Source organism: Lucilia cuprina, chromosome 3, assembly GCF_022045245.1.
Source record: "Lucilia cuprina isolate Lc7/37 chromosome 3, ASM2204524v1, whole genome shotgun sequence".
Taxonomy (NCBI): Eukaryota; Metazoa; Arthropoda; class Insecta; order Diptera; family Calliphoridae; genus Lucilia; species Lucilia cuprina.
The window spans coordinates 25854034-25871575 of record NC_060951.1 but is presented as its reverse complement, the minus strand read 5'-3'; the positions used below and the strand labels follow the sequence as shown (position 1 = coordinate 25871575).

Below are 17542 nucleotides of genomic sequence, written 5' to 3'. Positions count from 1 at the left end.
TACTTGAATTTAAATAGAACTTTTATATTGTAAACGTATGACAGTTGAAAGCGAGTTTCCCAGCAGTTTTACAGAAAATTTGAATGACTTCGTTTTACGATATATTTAACATCATGATTGTTTATTATAAACCTTATACGCATAGATGTCATTCATCAAAAAATATGTGTCACCAAAAGCACAATCGTATTACCTTACAAATAGAATTATTATGTTACACAGACAATTGCTTATTTTGTGAACAGGAAGCAAACCTTGTTCCATACGCCGAACTGTTGGGTTTGTTAGGATGCTTTTAAGATTGTTATGTTTTAAAAATGTCGTAAAAGTACCTTTTAAGGTTAACATCCCTATTACGATTCTTCACATTCCAAAACAGCATGTTTTGTTTGTTTAATTTTTATTACTGAAGGGTATATTAAGTACGTTAATATACATGCATATATTTATACTATCACCTCTTATTTCAATATACAATTTTCTTTCTGAATGCACATGGGTAGTATATTTAAATGTTGTTTAAAAGCAATTAAATAAATGCATATGGGAAGCATTGTAAACTGTAAAAAGTTCTTGGTCTCTGTACTAATCTTCTGAAAGGCTTTTAATAATCTTAAATATCAATTTTTCTAAAAGTTAGGTTTGGTTAGATTTCGAAGATTCCGAAAATATATATCTAGGATACTATCGGAGTGAAAAAAACAATATATGAAGGTATAATCTCCGTTCTTCAGAAGCATAGTTTCCTGGAATAAATTTCCAAGAATTTTCAATTAATGTTCGTGACAGGTGTTTTTATAGAATCCTTTTGTTCCTTTTGGGAACATAGGGTATCTGCCATATTATTTTATCTTATTCTATCCAGACTTTATATTTTAATTTCATTGGATGACATGGTGATTTTAACAAATACGTAAATTTTATATTCATCGAAAACTGCTCCAGCTTTGCTCAATATACAACTTATATCTTCCTCTACGCCACCTTATGCTGATATTTTGCAGCGCTAGTAACAAAAGATCTCGAATTCCATATTGATATTGTGAACGTATAGTTTGTCCTGTATGGGGTTATGCATACCCATGACCTTTGTCTTAAGGTTGTTTACGTCCAGGGCAACATCTTTTAAATGGATAACCAAATCGTTCAGCTTGCTCAAGATGTCGGTGGAAATGTCAAAAAATTAATCTTCTATTCTTACAAACTTTGAACAAAAAGTTCTCAAGAACTATCGCAAAGAGGTGATAAAAGGCATCAATGCTTTATAGCTTAAAGTGTAATAAATGTTCCACAATACTTCCTGTTATGGCCTATAAGTTTTGTCACACTTAGCTCTTAAAAGGCGCAATTGAAACCCTCTTACATGTTAAGGTCCTCCATATTTCACTTTTTTTAATCTATAAATACAAAGGGGATTCGTACCAACATACGTACTTTTTCGTTGCTGATTATTCCCTAGTAGCCTTGTACTTATATGATTTGAAACATTCCTACTTACCGGAAGAATTGTTTTTTACCTTTCAGCCTTCATGTTTTATTCTAGCTTAAGATAATGTATAAGTAATTTACAATTTATCCCCCAAAAAGTATTTAAAGACAACAAGTAAGAGTGTTATATTCGGCTATGCCGAATCTTTTATACCCACCATCAAATCACTGATATATAAATGAACTTTGATATTTTGAATATTTTATTATTATATATCGATATTAATAAGAACATCAGGGTAACATTTGAAGTGGTAATTTTTATAGTGAGTAGGGGTATTTATACATACATATATGGACCAATTCTCATAAAAGTCTATAGAAAGATTTCAGTTCCTTATTTTTTTAAAATTTCATCGATCTACTTGTATTTTGAAGCCATTAAGGAGCATTAAAGTCATAAAATATGGTAGTGAGAGTTTAAATTAAAATTGTTTTATGTCGAGTTGCATATCGGTATTCGTATTTTTCGCGTCATTTTCTGGGGCGGAATTTATATGGGTGACTGATCCTCATAAAAATTGATAGAAAGATTTCGGTTCCTATAAAAGAGATAGAGGTATTAGCTTACACGAAACTAGTTTATGTCGAATTTCATAAATCTACTAGTATTTTTAAGCCAGTACTGAGCTTTAAAGTCATTTCCTGAAGGGGCCTTATATGAGGGTAGCGTCAATTATAAACCGATCTCCGTAAAATTTTGTAGAACGATCTTGGTTTATATCGAATTTCATCGCTTTACTCGTTTTTTTATTACTTTACTCGTTTTTTTTTTTGATGGGGACATTATATGGGTGAGGTCAATTAAGGCTCAATCCACATAAAATTAAGTTAAGAGTTTTTGATTGGCAAGAAACTTAATTGAGTCGAATTTTATTACTATACTTGTATTTTTAAGCCAGTAATGGGCCTTAAAGTATTTTCTGATAAGGACCTTATGTTGGGGTTAGGGTCAATTAAGGCCTGTTCCACATAAAATTTTGGCTAGTATAAAAATTACTTCTGTTAAATTTCATCGCTTTAGTCGTATTTTTAAGCCAGTAATGAGCGTTTTAGTAATTTTATGGAGGGTCTTTATATGAGGGGTAGGGTCAATTATGGACCGATCCCCATAAAATTTCATAAAGATTTTTTGGCTGGTAAGATACTTATATCAAATTTCATTGCTATATTCGTTTGTTTAAGCCAGTAATGAGCGTCATTTTCTGAAGGGGACCTTATATGGGGGTAGGGTGAATTATGGACTGATCCACATAAAATTTCATAGAGAGGTTTTAGCTAGTAAAAAACTTACTTATGTCAAATTTCATCGCTATACTTGTATTTTTAAGAGAGTAATGAGCGTTAAAGCCATTTTCTGGAGGAAACTTTATATGGGGGTAGGGTCAATTTTGGACCGATATACATAAAATTTGGTTGAGAGATATTATCTTACATGAAACTAATGTGTGTCAAATTTCATTGCTATATTCCCATTTTTATGCCAGTAATCAGCTATTTAGTCATTTTCTAAAGGGGACCTTATATGGGGGGTTGGGCCAATTATGGTCCTATGTCCGCCATAATGCAGAATTATTTTTCGGACATCAAAAAACTGATCTATGCGAAATTTTGTGCTATTTGCTTCATAAACAACGAATTTGTGAATATTTGAAACTATTTATACAATATTCCGGGGGGTACAGTTGTATGGGGGCTATGTGAAATCGTTGACCGATTTTGCCCATTTTCAATACCAAACATTTCTGATCAATAAAATATATTTTGGGAAAATTTCATCTCAATATCTCTTATTTTGTGGACGCTATCGTGCCAACAACAGAAAGACGGACAGACGGACGGACATGGCTAGATCGTCTTAGAATCTTACGAGGTCCCAGAATATATATACTTTATGGGGTCTTAGAGCAATATTTCGATGTGTTACACACGGAATGACAAAATCAATATACCCCCCATCTTTTTTGATGGTGGGTATAAAAATGTAACATAATGATTTATTCGTGTACTTGTCGCACAACCCTCAAATCCACAAATAATAATCAACTTTGCTGTCATCAAAGCAGGTTGAACTTTTTTGGTAAAATAAATTTTAACAAATATTAGATTTATGATTTATCAACAAACATACAGCAACTTATTACTAAACGTTAAAAACTTTTACCGATAAATATGGAGAAGACTTTTTCACATATGGGATTTTAAGTTATAAAATGAAATAAAAAAGTTTTTTAAAAAATGTTAAATCTTACAGAGAGATTTGGATTATTGCAAATTTCATTACTATACTGATATTTTTAAACCTATTATAATCTTTTATAGTCTTTCTTTCTGTATAAAATGTCTTAGAATATACATTTTATGAGACCTAAAAATGATATTTTAAAGAGTCACAAACAGAATGATGGGGGGTAGGGTCAATTATACATCTATCCTTAAAAAAATTTGGTAGAAATATTTCGGCTTATATGAAACTCATTTATGTCGAATTTCATCGCTGTACTCCTACTTCTAAAACAGTTATGTCCGTTTAAGATGTTTTTTGAGGTCCACTATGTTAGTTATGGGAGCTATTCGAAAACGTAAACCGATATTGTCTATTTTCTATATCAAACAAACCTTATCAATAGGGAATATTTATGCAAAATTTCAACTGTCTAGCTCTTCCCTCCCCCCGGGGGCCTGTTATCTGGTGAAATCTCCACCTTGGTGTTATTGCAATCCCGGGGAACAGAGGTGCTACCAAAACCTCTAGTATGCCGGGATTATAAACTGGTGATGATAAAATGTATCCTCTATCTTTCCTTGGAATGATTTGACATGGGGTCTAACCCGAACACCGGTTAATCTGGTACTACGGGTCCTGGCCCGATATACCTAATGGGTTGGATAATTCTCTCTTCGAACAGGTCTGTGTACAAAGCGGCATATGCTAGATTCCTGAACCCGATCGGTACTTCTAACCGGTCGCGTAGTGGGACGCTGGTATATGGTGTCTGTCATTCCGTAGAGTTATCTTTATGATCATGGAAATGGAACTGATGCACTAAATTGGTGAACAATCAGTAAAGTATCAATATATTTTAGATTAGTACTGATTTAGTATGCCTTTTTACGGTTAGGGGAAGTTCTTCGTTGCTGTTGCCATCTCAAAAGGATACATGCTACGCGACTATTTGTCGGGGTAAATATTGGAATTTATTGACTTTGGAAATTCCTACTTCTTTTGTCACATAACGTTTCATAAAACATGGATCCTTATTTTGTTGGATATTTCGGACTACCAAATATGTCTCTAGGTGCTGTTGCCGAAACAACAGAGCCATTTCAGTAGTGTAGTTGCGCGGGCTTAAAGAGGTTAAGGAATACACTGGAGTGGGTCATTAGATGATGGGGATTGCATTTTAAATAATGCAATATTTCATGGCATCAATGGATGAGCACCCTCTCCGGTATAACAGGAAGATTGATTTCGCTGATTTTGGGACTTGTCTCCTCCTTCTATTGACGTTAGACCGGTAATGGCTTTTTCCTTTTCGGGTTGTGCATTAGGCTTGAGGCTATGCTATCTGTCATTCCGCAATGGGGCTACTATGGCAAGAGATAAGATAGCTAGAGTAATTCAGCAGTTTGTACATGGACCGGTACATCCGTGTACAAAAATTTCCACCTAAGTTATTCATTGAAGGATTCAGGGGCGATGATAGACCATTTTCACGTTAAGCACACGACATTCGTGTTTAGCTCTTCCCGTGTAGATGGACAAATAGACGGACATGGCTAGATCATCTTAGAATTTAATGTAGACCCAGAATATATATACTTTTGTGAGTATATATTTCGATGTGTTACAAAAAAAATGGCAAAATCAATATACGCCCTTTGTTGGTGGTGGGTATAAAAATAATACAAAATAAACATTTAATTGCACTAGAGTAAATAATGTTTAATATAAATATATTAATACCTTTACTTATATTATGGAAAATCCCATAAACATAAGTTCATATTTAGTTCAAGACATCATCATAACTTCTAAAGTATTATTTAGCGAAAAGTTTTTCAAGAATTTTTCGAAAAAAAGAAAACAATATTATTTTATATATTACTATATAAACTTAAACTTGTATGATCCTTATAGCTACTTACTTACTTACTTACATGCATACATATGAATAAAATATTTTTAGTTTGTTCCCGATTCACCCAATGTTAACAAATGTACCAAAAAAAAACATATATACCATAAAACTTTAAGGAGAAATCTTACAAATACATACTTACATGAATATTATATTTATGCACACATAAAAAGTGAAATATACAAAATGCTAATGTGAAATGGCTTCTTCCTTTTTCCAAGCCATCTAAATTCATGTTAATAGTAAATCAAGTCAACTCGAAAAAAGAGAGCAAATGTTGAATGAAAATGGAGCAACGAGTGCAAAAGGGAGTTGAAATGTTAGAGTGCTATATTCATCGAATCTTAAAAACCCTCCACTAGCAAGCTACATTTTATGAAAACCCATTTTTGGGAGTTATGACCAATAATGGACCAATTCGAGAAAACTTTATCAAAATGAATAATCTTTAAATAGTACATACTCATGTCCGGATATAATCATTAAATATTGATAGTGTTAAGTAATTTTCAGAAGTGAAAATTACATTGGAGCTATTTACAAATTATGGAACGAACCGATGATTTATACATATATATATACACAAAGTAGATTCAAGTCGAATTTTATCCCGATATAAGAAATATATGATTTTAACTAATTTTTTGGAAATTGTCAATTGCAGGCCGATCAGGAAAACATCCGTGGATAAATTTATATACAGATGATTATAAAAAAAATATGAAAATATGAAGGTTTAAATGATTTTCTAAAGCGCACCATATATAAGACCTAGACCAATTGTGAATTGATCAGTGAACAATTTCGCGTAATGATTTATAAATACAAAACTTTAATTTAAATATGTGCTCTGAAAATATTTTCGGAAGTTAACCTTATATATGTTCTATGACCAATTGTGGACTGATTTATATCTTCCGTTCATGTGTTGATACCGATATATTTGAGGGCGTTATTAAAAATAAACTATTTTTCGGAAATATATACATTTTTATGACGGCCATGGCAAATTTTGGATCAATTGTTATGATTTTGAACATACTTGATCCCTGACAGTAATAAATAATTATTGACAAAATTCTTTGAAATATATATAGAAGTTTTTAAGAAAACTACTTAAGAATTTGAAACCCCCAATTTTTTCGACATAGTCCGAAATTTTTATGTTGCGAACCTGCTGATTCTGCTGATTTTCAATACCAAACTGTTCAAGACAATGATTTGTTGATTTCCTTAGCATAGTTTTAATGTAAGGATGTTTTAAACAAGGACCCAGAATATACATATGTATGTATATACTTTGCTGGGTTTTAGATGATTATTCTTGGTGGTACACACAGAATGTCAAACTTATATATGCCCATTGTTGGTGGTGGAGGGTATAAAAATATACGCATATATTTATATAGTATATATTATGTAACTTTCAGAAATAATTGAGTTATTGAATCAATTATGGATCGACTGAAATGTTTTTAGAAGAAGACCGAATATAGGGGCTAAATCCTATCCAAAAAAATATAACCTAGGCTTTAATGGTGTTCTTCGTTTTTATATGAAGATTCATTTACAAACCAGAACATACGTAGTTTATTTTATAGTACAATAATGTTATATCCAGGCCCTTTCACTATCTAGAGCTATCTAGAATGGATAATGTTTTCCAAAAAAAAAAAAACTTTAACTTTGACCCATACCCTCTACAGTTTATGGATATCAACACAAAAATTTCAAATTTGATAATCTCTTAAAAACACATATTTATATTCGACAATTATACTTTTCCATTTAAAAGCAACATACATATGTAAATAATTGTTCAAAATGTTTAGAAGATTTGTTTTCGCCATCTTTGAAAAATCACCTTCGAGCTAATATTTATATAAAATAAAACATTTATCAGTACAACTGTCTTCAACTAAACATTAAAAATAATACTCCAGCTTGGGAGTAAGCATTTCAAACAGATCCCATTAACTCTTACTGCAGAAAGAAGTGTTACAACTGCTAAAATATATATACTATGTGCACATACATATATGTACATACATACATATTATCATACGAAAACGCTAAATAAACAAACGAAGAATTATGTATGTAAGTATAAGCATTTGTATATGAACATAAATACAAATACATACATTCAGATGTATGTGGGTAAATAAACGATTGAATGGCTGAAGGAAAGAATGTATATTTTTACACCCGCAGGGATCATCACAAACTGCGACAAAACAGAATTGCATACATATGTATGTAAGTATATTAGAGTGACCCCACCGAAAATTAGAATTTTGTTGAACCAAAACAAAAACATGCCTTGCACTTAAATAACCAATTATCAATAACTACTAATAACAGTATTCATTACTTTTAAGTGCAAACAAGCAATCAAGAAGCCCAGTTTCGTATTCTGTGTTTTAACTGCTTATTTGTAAGTATATATATAAGTACTCTTTGAAATCCAGTATGTTCTACCACCCAAGTAACCAGCTAACATCGAAGTATATTTTGGAGCTACTAGAAAGTGCGAAAGTACATATCGGTGACAGTAGGGTATCCAACTATATGGATTCAGTGGAGCACAGTCCCAACGTAAGTTGTATTTCACTGTTTTATCAACTTCGAAGTCTATTTTGGAGTTACTAGAGAGGGTGAAGGTACTTATCGGTGACAGTAGGGTATCCAACTATATCGATTCACTGGAGCACTGTCCCAACGTTAGTTGTATTTCACTGTTCTATCGAAACTAAAATGAAATGAATGTGTTCCTCTGAAATTAGGGAACTCGTTCCCGATACGCAGTACACGACTATCTTCAAGAACACACCCATTTGTCAGTGGACCGCACAACACATTACAGGGAAAATTCATCTTCAGCTGTATTCATTCTTCGATGTAAAAGGGGTTTAAGTCAGCAACCTATTTTCGTAGTTCCACCACAATGCACTGCATGAGTAGGGGTCATGCTTGGAGTGCTTGTCCAAGAAAAAAAAACTAACTACCTAACTAACTAACTAACTAACTAACTAACTAACTAACTAACTAACTAACTAACTAACTAACTAAATAACTAACTAACTAACTAACTAACAAGCTAGCTAACTAACTAACTAACTACCTACCTAACTAACTAACTAACTAACTAACTAACTAACTAACTAACTAACTAACTAACTAACTAACAAGCTAGCTAACTAACTACCTAACTAGCTAACTAACTCACTAACTAACTAACTAATTAGCTAACTAACTATCTTAATAACTAACTAACTAACTTACTAACTAAATAACTAAATAATTAACTAACTAACTAACTTAGAAACTAACTAACTAACTGACTGACTAACGAATTGCAAAAATACCTTATTTTTCCTCCATAGAAACGGGGGCTATTCTAATGTACATATCTGCAAGCATATGTATATTAATGTAATGTATGCACAACTATTTATGTTTGCGCTCATAGGAGGCTATACCAAAAATATATTTTTACTACATTAATAGTGAAGATATCTTGAGTTTAGTACGCAAACGTGTCAAGCTCTTCCCAGTCATTTTACAGGAACAAATAAATTTGCTAATTTTTCAGTTATGAAACAATTTTAATATTGACAATAGCTAATATTAAAATGTTGCATATTTCACTCTGTTTACTAAGAGACTTTTAGATTTGCCTGGTATAAAGTTTTGTATAATTCAGTATACATAAAAATCCTTGAGCTAAAGTTTTATAAATGATGCCCTTAAAACTTTACCCCCCAAAAAAAGGAAATAAAAATGTTTGTGGGCATACAAGTATGGTCTTTTGTATAATATGGGTGTAAATATGTATGTATGGATGTTGCATTATGTATAAAGTAAAAAATGCATCAATATATTCAAACATTTGTTTATGCATTTATATTTGCATTTCAGGCAACAGCGCCAAAATCTTGATAAAAGTGTTGAAACTCATATAAACAATGTATGACACAAACAAATGAATTCTATAGATTTCATTCGCACAAACATACATACATTAATATGTACATAAATAAGTATGTAAAATATTGATTTTTTAGAATAGAAAATATATAATACATATATAGTTGAATACTTTTATTTACCGGATGGATGATAGCCCTGTACCTGCGGTAGTTATACAGCCTTAAGGCTCTGATGAGAATCGAACACACGCTCTCTATACAGATAGACTACATCACTACCAATCAGCCCATTTTAATAAATTTATTTATTTTGCCAATCAAATTTCTAATTAACTCTTATTTGAAGCATTACTGTGGCATTCTATGACTTCATTAACTAGATATTAAACCTTAAAAGAGCATAAAATTCTTAAAAACCCATTTAGTTAACCTACCTTGTGAAAATAATTTGGCCTAGTGGCCAATTTATTACTCTTATTGCAAGAAAAAAGCGCAAAAATGAAAATAAATTTCATAGTTCTTTAAAAATCTTTTCTAAGCAAAATTTTTGTGTTTTCATGTTTTCTTTTTTCTCTTTTCCCCTTCCTCCTAATGCTATTATAACAAATTCTATCCTTCTAATCTTAACGATTTTAAGGTTCAAGTGTCATTTGTCCTAAAAACATACTTAGAAAAGCAGAGTTTCTTTGGTTTCCAAAAGATTTTTTTTGTTGAGTAAAAATCATTCGAAATGAAAAAATAAATCCCAAATTAAGGATGTTGCTTTAAGGATTATAAGAAAACAAATACAACTCTGTGTACATAATATCTGTGTTTGTTGTTGTGTGAGTAATTTAAGGATGTTTATTTGTTTGTTTGCTTGTGAAAATGCTATTTTAGGTTTGAAATTATTTCCTTTTTATTTAATTTATTTGATTGGAAATTGTTGTTATTTTTAGTTTATAGCGATATTTTGTAATATTTTCCCTTTTTTTATAACTTTACTCAATACAATGATTAGATTTTCATTAAAAGTAAATTCCCTTTCTTGTAATATTTTTCTTACATTGCTATTTTTGTTGTAAAATCTCATAAATAGTTCGATAAATTTCATTTTCCCTGAGGCGTTGAAAAGGCGATAATTTAATTTATTTTTGGTTGGTTTTAAAGTAACGAAAATATTGGGTGGGGGAAAAACTAAGAACCGCAATAGTTCCTTCACATGCAAGAATTCTATGGAAAAGCTTTGGGGTCTGCAACTAGATATTGCAAATTGGTTTATACATCGGTTGTCAGGCCTATACAATAGTGGGAGGCCTTGAGAAAAGTATGCCTCTCTTGGCATTTCTACTGCCTTTACAAATACTTCCCAAGAGAACGTTTTGTAGCGGGTGTGGCAGCTAGGAATCTACTAAGACGAGTCTTTGTTAGTTAAACCAGGCCAATTCCCTTTATTCCCTAATTACAGATTATAATATTAAGACTCTAGACCTCCGATAGAATTTCGAACTAGAAATGATTAGCTTGTATCCTATAGACTGTTTAGACGGTGTGCAGTTTTTACTGACGTGTGCAAGACGAATACGGACACGGGTGCTGGTGTTTATATCGATGATATCAACATAAAATGGTCCTTTAGAAACCCTGACAAATATAGTGTCTTGCAAGCAGAGATCTAGCGATCTAAAAACCAACGGAACTAATACCGAATTATATTCATCGATAGCTGTTTTTAGAGCATTTGCTTGTTACACGGTCCATTCGCGTCGTGTAAAGTGCATGATAATGAGGAGAGATGTAAGGATATAAAACCATCCTTTAATTGCTACTATAGGTTGATATTCGAAAGAATCCGTGACATCATAAACCAGTCCTGGAATAGTACATTTTATTGCAAAACACTAACAAATAGAATTGGAAAAAATAACTCAGAACAAACTACTAACAGACTTTTATAAATACTCTTAGGTTAGGTTAAGAATGATTATACACCGTAGGAAACGATGTATGTCCACTCGAAGACCATAAGGTCCATTGTGATTCCCTTCAATAAAGTGGAGATTCAGAAAACAGAGAAAGACAAAGCTCTACCACAACACAAGAATGAAAACAACAGATAGTTATGAACAATGTATAATTCCTTTATATATATAATAAAGGAAATCCTTATTCCCCTACAAAACCCAGTCAATGAAGCTACTAATTCCCTTGATAAAACCTAGTATACTGCGAGGGTTAAGTCCCGTAATTTCCCCCAGTTCGCCATAGAACCTATTCCCTAGCCTGAGGTACCTATTCAACCTTAGGTTATGTACCCTAGGACATTGGCAAATGATATGCTCGATCGTCTCTTCTTTTCCCTCATTTTCGAATAACCTGCAATAGTCCATTACACTATTGTCCCACTTACTGACAAAGGTTCTAACTGAGCAGTATGCAGTTAGAATTCCTATCAGAGCCCTAAGACTGCGTCTGTCCTGGTATTTTGGTAGCACCCATATCAAGTTTTTGCCACAGGGCCTTTGATATTTTGCAATCCAATCTACTATTCCAGTACTAGTTAATGATGTCGCAAATTCTTTCGAATATTAACCTATTATAGTGACAAATGGATGGTTTTACCTTCCTTTCCCTGTCATCTATATCAAGGTTCGAACCAAATCTATCTAGTTCGTCTGCAACCTCATTACCATGCACATTACAGTGCTCTGGCATCCAACACAATCTAATGACAATCAGTCTCATAATGTCCCTAAGGGCATTTCTACAATCTCCAACTAGGTGCGAATGTACCGTGTGACAATCCAATGCTCTAAGAGCAGCTTGACTATCAACATAAATTGTCACAACCGACCCCTGATCAATATGATTTCTTATCAGTTTAGTCAAATACTCTTACGGATGTTGCAAAATAAAAGAAATATCTCCTACACTTATCCAATTTAAAAATTCAATAGAATTCACACCCCCAAATATATATGCTATACCTTTATTCAACTATATATTTCAATAGTCTAAGTGCGTATCTGTGTTAATCTATGTGAGTGCAATAATAATATTTGTATTTTATATCTAAACGCGTGGGTGAATGAGCGCGAATATATTTATAAGCTTTTATGTATCTCCGGCTAACCAACCAGTCAACTACTTATGCCTAGAGGTTTAAGGTGTAAAATATAACAATCTAAACAACTTAAGGCATTTTAATGTTAACATGATAATCGTGTTGTAAATTCTAAAATTTTAAGTATCCCCTAAACATTACACAAGTGTATTTGCAAACAAAATGCGACTAAATTTATTTAACTCTGGGCAACGATTTATTAAATTTCCAATAATTCAGTAGCAAAAAAAAAATATTGGCCAAAACAAGAAAAAGAGAAGCATAATATAGTGAGTAAAGTTTTATTAACTTCGATAGTCCATGGCTATTTGTGGAATATAAATAATTAATTTAATATTACTAATGAAAAATTTTAGTCTGCTCAAGGCTTCAAAATGAAAATTAAGAGGATTTATTTTTTGCGCATAAATTTTCTCTGAAGTCCTGCAGCATCAATATTTTTACAAAAATATTCGAAATATTAAATGTTTGAAAATGTTTTTATACCCACCATCAAAAAAGATGGGGGGTATATTGTTTTTGTCATTCCGTTTGTAACACATTGAAATATTCGTCTAAGACCCATAAAAGTATATATATTCTGGGTCCTTATTAGATTCTAAGACGATCTAGCCATGTCCGTCCGTCTGTCCGTCTGTCTGTTGAAAACACGATAGAGTCCAAACGGAAGTAGCTAGCGAGCTGAAATTTTGCACAGATACTTATAGTTGATCCAGTTTGTTTGGTATTGAAAATGGGCAATATCGGTCCACGATTTCGCCTAGCCCCCATATAAGGCCCCCTTTAGAAAATGACATTATCGCCAATAACTGACTAACAAAAGCATCAATGGCGCTGTAATTCGGCACAAACATGTTTTATAGGGACATAAATCTTTTCATAGAATTTCATAAGGATCGGCCCATAATTGACCCTACCCCCCATACAAAGTACCCTTCAGAAAATGACTTTATCGCTCACAACTGACTAACAGAAGCATCAATAGCGGTGTAATTCGGCACAAACATGTTTTATTGGGACATAAATCTTTTCGTAGAATTTTATAAGGATCGGTTCATAATTGACCCTACCCCCTATATAAAGTCCCCTTCAGAAAATGACTTTGTCGCTCATAACTGGCTAAAAGAAGCATCAATAGCGGTGAAATTCGGCACAAACATGTTTTATGGTCTCATAAATCTCTTTGTAGAATTTTATAAGGGTAATTGACCCTATCCATAATTGACCCTATCCCACCTATAAGGTCCCTTTCAGAAAACGACTTTAATGCTCATATCTACCCCCCATATAAAGTCCCCTTCAGAAAATGACTTTGTCGCTCATAACTGGCTAAAAGAAGCATCAATAGCGGTGAAATTCGGCACAAACATGTTTTATGGTCTCATGAATCTCTTTGTAGAATTTTATAAGGGTAATTGACCCTATCCATAATTGACCCTATCCCACCTATAAGGTCCCTTTCAGAAAACGACTTTAATGCTCATATCTACCTTAAGAAGCATATATATAACAATTATACTCGACATATAAAAGTTTTATGGGAACTAAAATCATTTTCTTAAATTTTATGAGGATGAGTCCATTATTATCTAACCCCCTAGTAAGGTGCCCTTTATACAACGAATTCAACGCTCATTACTACAAAATTCTACATACACAACTTTCGTGCGAGCCAAAATCTCCCTATCAAATTGTATAAGGATCGATCCTTATTGAAAGTAAGAATATCGGTTCACGTTATCTCCTATCCCTATTATAATGCCCCCTTCAGAAAATAACTTTATCGCTAAGAGATATATCAATAGCGGTGAAATTCAACACAAACATGTTTAATGAGAACTTAAATTTATGCTCATACTTATCTGCACATAACATATATATATATAAAATTCGACATAAAAAAGTTTTATAGGAAATAAAATCATTTTCATAAATTTAATGAAAATGGATTTATAATTGACCTTACCAAGGTCCCCTTCTGAAAATGACTTTAAGACTTATTACTGACCCAAAAATGTGAGTACATCAGTAAAATTCTACATAAACATGAATGATTTGATCTTACTTGTTAATTATTGAAACTATTTACACATAAAGTGTGCTGATAAAGTTAATGAGAATTATGAGGGTATTTATTAGGGTGCTCGATTGTAGATTTTAACAAGTTTTATAAACAATTTAAGTGATTTTTTAAAGAAAGCTTATATGCGAGGTAGGGCCTCGTCGATTTTTGTTATTTTGAAAACGGTAATTAGCGTCATAAGTCATTTCTACAGATGACCTTATATGGGTGTAGGGTCAATTACTTAATTATTAATAATTAATTAATAATTTCATAGAGATTTTTGTGGTCTTACAAAACTTTTTTATGTCGAATTTTGTCGCTATATAATTATTTGAAGCCAGTATTCAGAATTGTCCTTTTCTAAAGGGGGTCTTGTATGGGAGCTAGGGCCATTTATGGTTCTATGTCCGTCAAAATTTAGATTTAAATTTCGGATATTAAAAAACTAACTTATGCGAAATTTTGTGGCATTTGCTTCATAAACAACGAATTTATGAATGTTTGAAGCTTCTTACAATACTTCTGATTAATAGAGAATATTTTGGGAAATTTTAATCTACATCTCTATTTTTTGTGGACGCTATCGTGCCAGCAACAGACAGACGGACATAGCTAGATCGTCTTAGAATCTTACGAGGTCCCGATGTGTTACACACGGAATGACAAAATTAACATACCCCACATCGTTTTTAATGTTGGATATAAAAAGTTGTATTAAAAATGATCAAAATCGGTTCAGATCGGGAAATGTTTTAAATCGACATTTTTTTATAATCATATAATTATAATGTTCAAAAAAAAACTGTGCAATAAGTTCTACAAATTTATGTTAATGACACATAACTCATTATTATTAATATTGTTTTTATATACAAAAATGAAGATGTAATTTTTTTCGATCAGACCTAAAATCTCTTAAACGCACATAACTCATTACCAAATAAAGATAGCCATATAAAATATGTCATAAATAATACTTTTATCTTCGAAATGTTATTGTTGTTATTTTTCCGGATATATATACTGTATTTTTTACTATCGGTTACCCCCCTAACATGGCCCCATCAGAAATTACTTTAGCGATCAGTACTAGCTTAAAAATTCGAGCGCAACAACGAAATTCGACATAAACATGATATGTGTGAATCAAAATCGTTCTACAAAATTTGAAGGGAATCGGTCCATAAAAATCGACAAAAACAAATATCATATTACCCCAAATATCCCTAAGTAATTTTGTGGGGATCAGTCCATATTAACCCTACTCCCATTTAATGTTTAGTACTGAGAATAAAATCCATTTATATAATTTTGTATGAGCTAATATAAGCACTACCATGCATTTAAGTTTCCTTAAAAAATCACTTAAATATTCATTACTAGATTAAAAATGTAAATACAGTGATGAAATTCAATATAAAAATGATTTTCACACATAAATCATTTTACATGATTTTACGATGATCAGTTCATAATTGATCCTACAAACAAATATGGTCCCTTTCAGAAAATGTTGTAAAGACAGATGAGGATACGTCCATAATTGAGACTACCACGCATATAACTTCTCTTAAAAAATCATTTTATGGTTATAAAAATTGGACAAATGCAATTTGTTTCTAAAGGTTAAACCTTTATTAATGAACCTCTTTCAAGTATTACATTGATGTTCATATTAACATGTTCAGTTTCCAACGCAAAAAAATACAACCCTGGCAAATACATTAAAATATAATTGGCAACTCATTGCTTAGCAAAGACACCAACCGATATCGAGTTCTATTATTTAATTAAACAAATCAATTGCCGTACATCTGGTAGTATTGCACATTTTTTCGAATATAACCACAATATGGCATCTCGCAACAATGCCGCTACTTTGACAGCTGCTTTGAACACAGTTCCGCGCCGATTCGGCTTAAAAAAATGCTTATTGGGCTTAAGGTCGTACAAAATTTCAAAGCTGCCCCCGCAAAAACAATGTTTAGCTTAAGACGGCTTCTATATTAAAGTAATTTTACAATATAACAATTATATGTTTTAGTTTAAATTTTATACAGGACTTGTAACTTTCAGCATATAAATACATACATTGATTCTACTTTTTTGACAGAGAACGCGTGGTGTGGACCTCCAATTTTAAATCAAAAACGATCCGATGGTTATACTACCTTTAACTGGCTTACATCGATTTTAAGCCGCCGCCGAATTTTTAGTATCGACAGACTCGTTTTTAATATTTATCGGCACATGGCTCTGTCGTTGAATGATCAATACTGCCAACATAGTGCTTTAATAACTTAGCCCTTTTTACACATATGTATAGTATCCATATATCATATGAAAGCTTGAAATCTTTTATACAGTTTTATCAACATTTATTGGTACCTTTATATCGATGGATTTGTGAAATAACGTCCCTTTTATAAAAAAAATATCTATATAAAAAATACTTTTTGTGGATTTGGCCTTCATTACATAGGAATTTTTCGGTTCGGGTGATGAATAGAAAAGATGCAAAATGATTTTAATATAACTGCGTAGGTCTATAACATAATATAGAATTAAAAGCTTAATAAATGGTGTTTATTTTTTTAAGAATTAATAATTATTTAAGTCTAAATTTATTCAACTCAAAACAAAATACTTTTTATATCTTTTCAATTACAAAATTACGTTTTTACCCTTGTTAAATTCTTGCGTGCGTTTTATTTGACTAATATTGGCAACATTGTGAAAGATATCTTCGAAACTCGAAGTTCGAACAATTGAATTTGAGAACGCCAACTAACGGCATTTGAATTAATTTTTT

At 32.0% G+C, this 17542-nt stretch overlaps 1 long non-coding RNA gene across 1 annotated transcript; it reads right to left on the bottom strand.

Annotated features, from left to right (window-relative positions):
- Window positions 1–16355: 16355 nt before the first annotated feature.
- LOC124418812 lies at window positions 16356–17528 on the bottom strand. Its single transcript, XR_006940234.1, has 3 exons — window positions 17415–17528; window positions 16822–17276; window positions 16356–16731 (listed from the first exon to the last, which is right to left on the bottom strand). It is a non-coding gene; the product is annotated as an uncharacterized LOC124418812 (long non-coding RNA).
- Between the last annotated feature and the right edge of the window lie 14 nt (window positions 17529–17542).